General features: G+C 45.2%; 1 long non-coding RNA gene across 3 annotated transcripts; it reads left to right on the top strand.

Annotated features, from left to right (window-relative positions):
* Positions 1 to 230: 230 nt before the first annotated feature.
* LOC142310037 (uncharacterized) lies at positions 231 to 1,462 on the top strand. Of its 3 annotated transcripts, none has more exons than XR_012754066.1 (4): positions 231 to 471; positions 550 to 594; positions 687 to 760; positions 844 to 1,462. It is a non-coding gene; the product is annotated as an uncharacterized LOC142310037 (long non-coding RNA). The 3 variants fall into 3 exon arrangements; XR_012754065.1 differs by lacking the exon at positions 231 to 471 and having other exon boundaries at positions 478 to 594; positions 844 to 918; positions 1,001 to 1,462; XR_012754064.1 differs by lacking the exon at positions 231 to 471 and having other exon boundaries at positions 478 to 594.
* The last annotated feature ends 5,836 nt before the right edge of the window (positions 1,463 to 7,298 follow it).

A 7,298-nucleotide genomic window follows, 5' to 3' on the forward strand; every position in this document is an offset into this window, starting at 1 on the left:
GAGAGATATGTCACACAAAATAGTTACTAAATAACATTTCCCACTTGTCTGCTTTACACCAGCGTAATTTTTGAAAAAAAATAAAATTTCCGTTAGGAAGTTAGAAGGGTTCAAAGTTCATCAGCAATTTCTCATTTTTCCAACAAAATTTACAAAAGAAAATTGGTGACCTGCGCTGCTATTAGTGTATTGGTGGTACCGTTAAGTCTTGAATAGAGGTGCCCGCACATGTGCAGTAGGGCTAAACTCGTACATAGACGTGGGAGGATGTTTATCCTCAGTGTGTCGTTCGAGATCAATGCAGGGATAGGGGGCGGACACTGCACATGTCAGTCTATTGGTAGTGAACGACTGATGATACCAATACGCAGGTGCCGGCGTCTCCGTGCACTTCCGGGTTCAGGAGTTAAATAGCTCCCAAACCTGTTAACTCACTGCTCTAAGCCACAGTCTGGGAAGAGGGCTGCAAAGGTATGCGATAATCTTATCTGTCCCTAATCCTTTCAACCTCCAATCTGTTAACTCCATACTCCCCCTTCTGCTTTTCAGAGGACTCCATTACCCACTGCTACATTCCTATCCTAAAGCCTGCAGGTAATATGTGTCACTTCATTAACTTCCAAGTACGGCTGTATTTTCCTCTCACATGTAATGTTGTTACTAAGACTTATCCCTTGTGATTACAGATGCAAGTAAGCCCCCTATGCTTCTAGACAAAAGTGCATTATACGTGACCTTATCCACTTACTGTAAACCTAAGGTAATGGTATACAGGGGATCCACTACATGGGGGTACTATATATCATGTGTTACCTGCTGACCACATACGTTCTCATCCTTCAGGGACCACGAGTTATTGAACTCTCCCAACTTAAAAGGACAAATTCCAATAGTTATTCATTTGCTAGCACGAGCAAGGTAATCAGTTATCCCCCCTCCCCCATAGTGCTACTCCCCTTATAGAAATACTACCCTTTCATAATCATGCCTTTATCTGCAGGGCTTGCGTTTTGCTACTACCACAATCCTTCTATCCTGGGTGGAGTGCCTCACCATTTCTATACCAAAAAACCCCCTAAAAAGGAGAGAGAAAAAAATTCCCTCTGTGATATTAGTTCATCTATGATTGGAGGTATGCAAATTTTTCATGTATTGTCAAATCTTGCCTTTCATCTTATTGTCATTGCACATATTGGCTGTGACGACTGGAGAGTTACTTCAACTGCTGATATGCTATTACTGTGCCTTTTACACCAACTAGGACATGATTTTCCATGTAATTATGTATATATGTATATGATCTGTTGATATTCTTGTGATATATGTAAATAGTTATTTCTTTTTCTTTACCCTTCCCCAGTGTGACTTGGTATGAAGAAGGCCCAGCTTGGGCCGAAACGTCCCTTAGTCCCTCCCACTAACTTTGTTCATAAATAAAGACACTTGGTTTGCACGATAAAAACGAATCTGTTGACTTTCTTTTACTATTACCTCATGCTGAAGAGAGTGCAGTGTTTTGAATTTACATTCTATAGTCCGGACCTTGGTCCTCTCACTAGCACCTCTATACCACCCTTAATAGAGCAGTGTTCACACTATATATACCTTTACTAGAGCCTTGTAGTTCTGCAGCTGCTGTCTGTCTGTATGGAGAAGAGCAGACAGCAGCTGCAGAACTACAAGGCTCAGCATACTCCATCCAGGACTGTATGCAGAAGTTTTTTTCCCACCTAAAAAATGACGTGGACTTCGCCATATTTTTGTATGCTAGCCAGGTACAGCAGGCAGCCACGGGCTGCCTCCAACCCTCAGTTGCCTATTTGTACCCGGCTGGGAACCAAAAATATAGGGAAGCCCGTTTTTTTTAATTATTTCACTTATTTCATGAAATAATTAAAAAACAAATGACGTGGGCTTCGCCCCATTTTTGTGTCCAGCCAGGTAGAACTAGGCAGCCTGGCATTGGAATCCGCAGCACAGGTTAGCCCGAGGTTTCTGGGTGCTTCTGCTGCGAATTTCAGTCCGCAGCCGTCCCAGAAAATGGCGCTCTCATAGAAGTGCCATCATCTGGCGCTGTATCCAACTCTTCCAACAGCCCTGGAGCCAGGTGGCTTGTTGGGTAATCATGAGTTAATACTGGCTTTGTTTTACTAGCCAGTATTAAGCCAGAGATTCTTAATGTCAGGCACGTTTGACCCGGCCATTAAGAATCTCCAATAAAGGGTTAAAAAAAAGACACCACACAGAGAAAAAATACTTTAATAGAAATAAATACACAGACACATTAGAGACTCCATCTTTATTACCCCCTGTCAGCCCTCCACGATCCATGGTGTTCTGTCTTTCTCGTTCAACAAATGCAGCTCTGCTACATCACTGCTGCATGGTCGAAGACGCTGCTTCCCGTGGAGCTTTCACTCCGTGAAAGCTGCACGGGAAGCAGCATGCAGCCTTCACTCCGTGAGAGATCAGTGCTGCTAGCGGTAACAGCGGTAACGCTGACAGACGCGTTAGCATAGCAACGGTGCTCCCGGAGCCGCGGTTAGCGGTGACGTCACCGCAAACTGCGTTGCTATGACAACGGTGATCTCCGTTAATGACCGGCTGTGTCAGCCGGTTCCTAACGGAACGGGGAGTTGACCGTGTGCTAGAGCATGTCGCCGGTACACGGCGATACACAAATGTGCACCGTGTACCGGAGAGATGCACTCGCAGGTCCTACATGACGCGTCATAGTCATGTGACCAGTCTGTAGCCAATGAGATAATAGCCACGTGACTGGTCACATGGCTATTTTGACGTCACGATAGGTCCTGCATCACTGCTGGCAGTGCTGGTCACCGGGAGGATTCAGCGATCATCGGATGGAATAGCGGCAGGAGACAGATTGCAGGAGGGATCGCGGGGACCGGTAAGTGTTATGGCAATGTTTATTAACTGTTTGTGTATATTTATCATGCATTTTTATGTGTTTGTGATTGCCTCCCATTATAGCCTATTGGTTCGAGTTCGGTTCGTCGAATGTTCGACGAACCGAACTCGAACGAGACCTCCGTTCGGCAAACTGAACTCGAGCCGAACCACGGCCGGTTCGCTCATCTCTACTTCTGAATGTCCTTTTTAAAATGTGGTGCCCAAAACTGAATCCCATATTCCAGATATTCTACATTAATTTGCTTTGCTCACCGGATTACACTAGGCAGGGGTGAATGTACAGAGAGGTAAGTCGGCATGTCCTTTCCTGACAAATCCAAAGAAAAAATGGCTGCAGGCTTCTTCTCAGCTCCGGGAGGCATTCCTTACCCAGAATACATTTAGCTTAAAGGGAAACTCAGCAATTCAAAAGAATAACGACGACCTCTAGGGTTTGTAACAGAAATTGCAATGAATGACTATTAGCAGGCTGCCATGAGGCAGAACACTCCCCGCTTGGCGTCAACGGATGCCACTATTTGGTTCTTTTGGGGAAATCAGTAACACAAGTTCGGTTACAGGCCTGAGGAACAGTTTGTTCTCCCCAAGCTTGCACACTCTGACCTCTACCTTACGTACTTTCCCATCCTTGCTGGGAAAAGGTTTGGTGACTAGGCCGAGTGGCCACTCATTCCAATGTGTTTGACTGTCTTTCACAAGTACAACATCGCCAGGTTTGAGGTTTGGGGGGTCTTTCTGCCACTTTGTCCTGGTTTGCAGAGTGGAGAGGTACTGCCTTTTCCATCTGTCCCAAAAGACATTGGCTACATTTTGCACTTGCCTCCATTGTTGTCTATAGAGGTCCTTGTCGTTAAATTCTCCAGGTGGAGCATTTGGAACACAAGTCTTCTGCGTGAGTAGCATAGCGGGAGTAAGGATGGTCGGGTCTCCAGAATCACCAGGAAGAGTTGTCAGCGGTCTTGCATTCATAATAGCTGAGACCTCGGCCAGGAATGTAGTCAAACTTTCGTGTGTAAGTCTGGTATTTGCTTGTAAGAAGACGGAATCTAGTATTTGTGATACCAATGTGATATGACTGAAGAATGAATGTGATTAGAAAGGGATCATAATTAAAAGATAGGAGTGATCCCAGATATTATTTGACCTATCAATAATTCAGTATCAAAGAGAGATGTCCTCTGGATAACCAATTTCACTATGACCAAAGAATACATGTCAAACAGATCTTAAGTAAAACCACGATAATGAGGAAGTAACATTTACAGTTCCACAGTCAGGAAATTTATGGTTATTTGACAACAGTTGCAAGGAAGCTGGCCTGTAAAATTCACGTCTCCTTGCAATATCTCCAGGAAACTGTGGTCTACCAGTTGTCAACTGGCTAAATGTGCAGGAAATGTGCAGGAAGCTGCTGGTGCCCACAGCAGCTTGTGGTCAAGTTACATGAACATGACTCAGCTGTCACATGCTGGTCACCAATTAACCATTCACAATTGCAATACTGCATTTGCACACGACTACAAATTTTCCTATAAAAATACACCGGACTCGCTTAATGTTAGGGAAACCTTCCAGGACATTGAAGTGTACGCACTGCTCCTGTGATGCAAGATGCCATGTTGTTTCCTACTCATTAAATCGAGTCCCTCCGAAGAGAAGGATTGCTACAACAAATGGTAATGTCGATGCATATTTCTGTTATTCTATAAGATTCTATGGCTAAAAAATAGTTCTAATGCCTATGTACCATTGACTATTCATGTGCTATTAAAATAAATAGTATCTTGCTATAAAGAATCTTAGTATTCGTGGCTGATTAGGATATCAGTGAGCGCTTCGTAAGTACGGGCTTTCAGCCCCCTTTTTAGTAGAATTTAGCAAGACAGTATTTTGCGTGCTACCCCTATCATTCTTTCCCAGGCTCCTCCCATGTGTGAGGAATGTGGCGGATTGAAAGTCCAGGTGCACCCTTGCTCGCCTAGGTACCTTTCTACATTAACCATATCTAGGTTAGAAGGGATTTGGAGTTCTCTTGCCGCTCCAACAAAATTTGTGCCTCTATCAGAACGAATATGCTTCACAGGGCCTCTGATCGCGATGAAGCGTCGAAGAGCATTTATGAAGCTTGAAGTGTCCATAGATTCGATTACTTCGATATGGACAGCTCTGATGGATAGGCAAGTGAATAGAACTGCCCAGCACTTTCCTTCAGCATGGATCTTCCTAGTGCGTCGTGTGGCCACACACCAAGGGTCGAACACACCTAGCCCGACATTGGTGAAGGGAGGTTCGGTACTAAGTCTGTCGGGTGGCAGATTGGCCATCTTCTGATTTTGGAACATGCCACGAAGTTTGCGACACGTAACGCAGTTGAAGATGAGCTTGCTCACATTTCTTTTCGCTCCGACTATCCATAGTCCGGCTGCTCGTAGATTCCCTTCAGTAAATAGATAACCTTGATGTTTCACTAAGACATGATGATGCTGAATAAGCAGGGTGGTTATGTGGTGAAGTCCAGGGATTATTATCGGGTGTTTCTCTGAAACTTCTACCTTAGCTTCTTGAAGGCGACCACCTATTCTCAGCAGTCCGTCTTGGTCAACGAATGGATCGAGCTTCTTCAGGACACTGTCTCTGGGAATGGGTTGTCCCTTATTGAGGTTGTCTATTTCTCTGGTGTAGGTCTCATTTTGTATAACGCGGAGTATTACGATCTTAGCTATTTCCAGATTAGAAGCGATGAATGCATGCTTGCAGTGATGCCATCCTCTACAAAGTCTCTGAGTTGTAGGTAGTGTTATCTTGTAGGAAAGAACTACATGAAGTAGAAAAGCGATGGCTCGAACGAGTGACTTCCAAGTCGAGAACCTGCTGAATCGATGAGATTTGAGGTGATTACTTGATGTCACTGTATGTAGAACAGACACTTGAGGACGAAGCTCTTCATCGTCATCTGGGTCCACTAGCTCAAATGTATCAGACTCTCTGATGTCAGGCATCGAACGGTGCAAGAAGGCAGGACCTGTGAACCATGAAGTGTCTCTCAGATGACTTGGTTCAACGGATCTAGTCGCGTGGTCTGCAGGATTGTGATGGGTAGACACGTAGTGCCATTGACTAGGGCAAGTGGATCTTCTTATCCTTAGTATCCGGTTGCTGACGTAGACATAGAAGCGTTGCGATTCATTGCAGATATACCCAAGTACCACTTTGCTGTCTGTATAAAATTTGACGTCTTTGATCTCCAGACTCATCCCATATGAGATAAGTTCGGTCAATTCAACCGCGAGGACGGCAGCGCAGAGCTCAAGTCTGGGTATCGTGTGTTCACGGAGTGGCGCCAGTTTTGCCCGGCTCATAACGAAACCTATGTGGCTCTGTTCATTCGCATCTGTGGTTTTGAGGTACGCTACTGCTGCGATCACTTTGACTGATGCATCACAGAAGACACAAAGTTTTTGTGTTTTGACTTCCGTGGATGGCACAGGAGCATACGGTCGTTTTACATGAAGGTCGGTCATGGCTTCGAGAGACTTCCTCCACTCAGTCCACAGATCTGCTTTTTCTGCTGAAAGTGGGTCATCCCAATCAGATGTCTCTTGGGTGAAGTCCCTTAGCATCATCTTGCCTTGGATGGTTACTGGAGCCACGAATCCCAATGGGTCGTACAAGCTATTCACAAAAGAAAGAACTCCTCTGCGCGTGAAGGGTTTCTCGTCTTTGTTGATCTGAAAGGTGAAGGCATCCGTCTTCAAATCCCAAAGCAATCGTAGGCTCCGCTGCATAGAAAGGGAGTCAATGCTTAGGTCTAAGTCCTTTAGATCATTGGAATAGTCTTGAGAGGGAAAGGCTTCCATCAATTCTCGGCTGTTGGAGGCAATTTTTATGCAACCTCAGGTTAGACAGAACAAGCATTTCTTGAGCCCTTTTTAGCAGACTGATTGCAGCCTCAGTTGTTGGTGTGGACTTCAGGCAGTCGTCTACATAGAAGTCTTTTTCTACGAAGGATCTGACATCTGACCCATACTTTTCTTCACCCGCTTTGGTGGAATTTCGGAGGCCGTAGATAGCGACTGCTGGGGAAGGACTGTTCCCGAAGATGTGTACCCTCTTCCAGTACTCTGCAATGTCTTTATCGGGGTCGTTGTCGCGATACCAGAAGAACCTCTTCGTTGGAAGGAACTGTGAAAGGGCAAGGCAGAGGTGTGCTGCATGGTAACTCCTTTACCAGCAGACTATTCTGACATGGCTGTAAGAGAGACGGGCGTCCATTTTCTAATGTATTGGTGAGCATACTGTTGACTGAGGTCGGCTTGTGTGCTCCTCCTAGACAGACGTCTCCTATAATGACCCATCCAAGATCG

Source organism: Anomaloglossus baeobatrachus, chromosome 5, assembly GCF_048569485.1.
Source record: "Anomaloglossus baeobatrachus isolate aAnoBae1 chromosome 5, aAnoBae1.hap1, whole genome shotgun sequence".
Lineage (NCBI taxonomy): Eukaryota > Metazoa > Chordata > Amphibia > Anura > Aromobatidae > Anomaloglossus > Anomaloglossus baeobatrachus.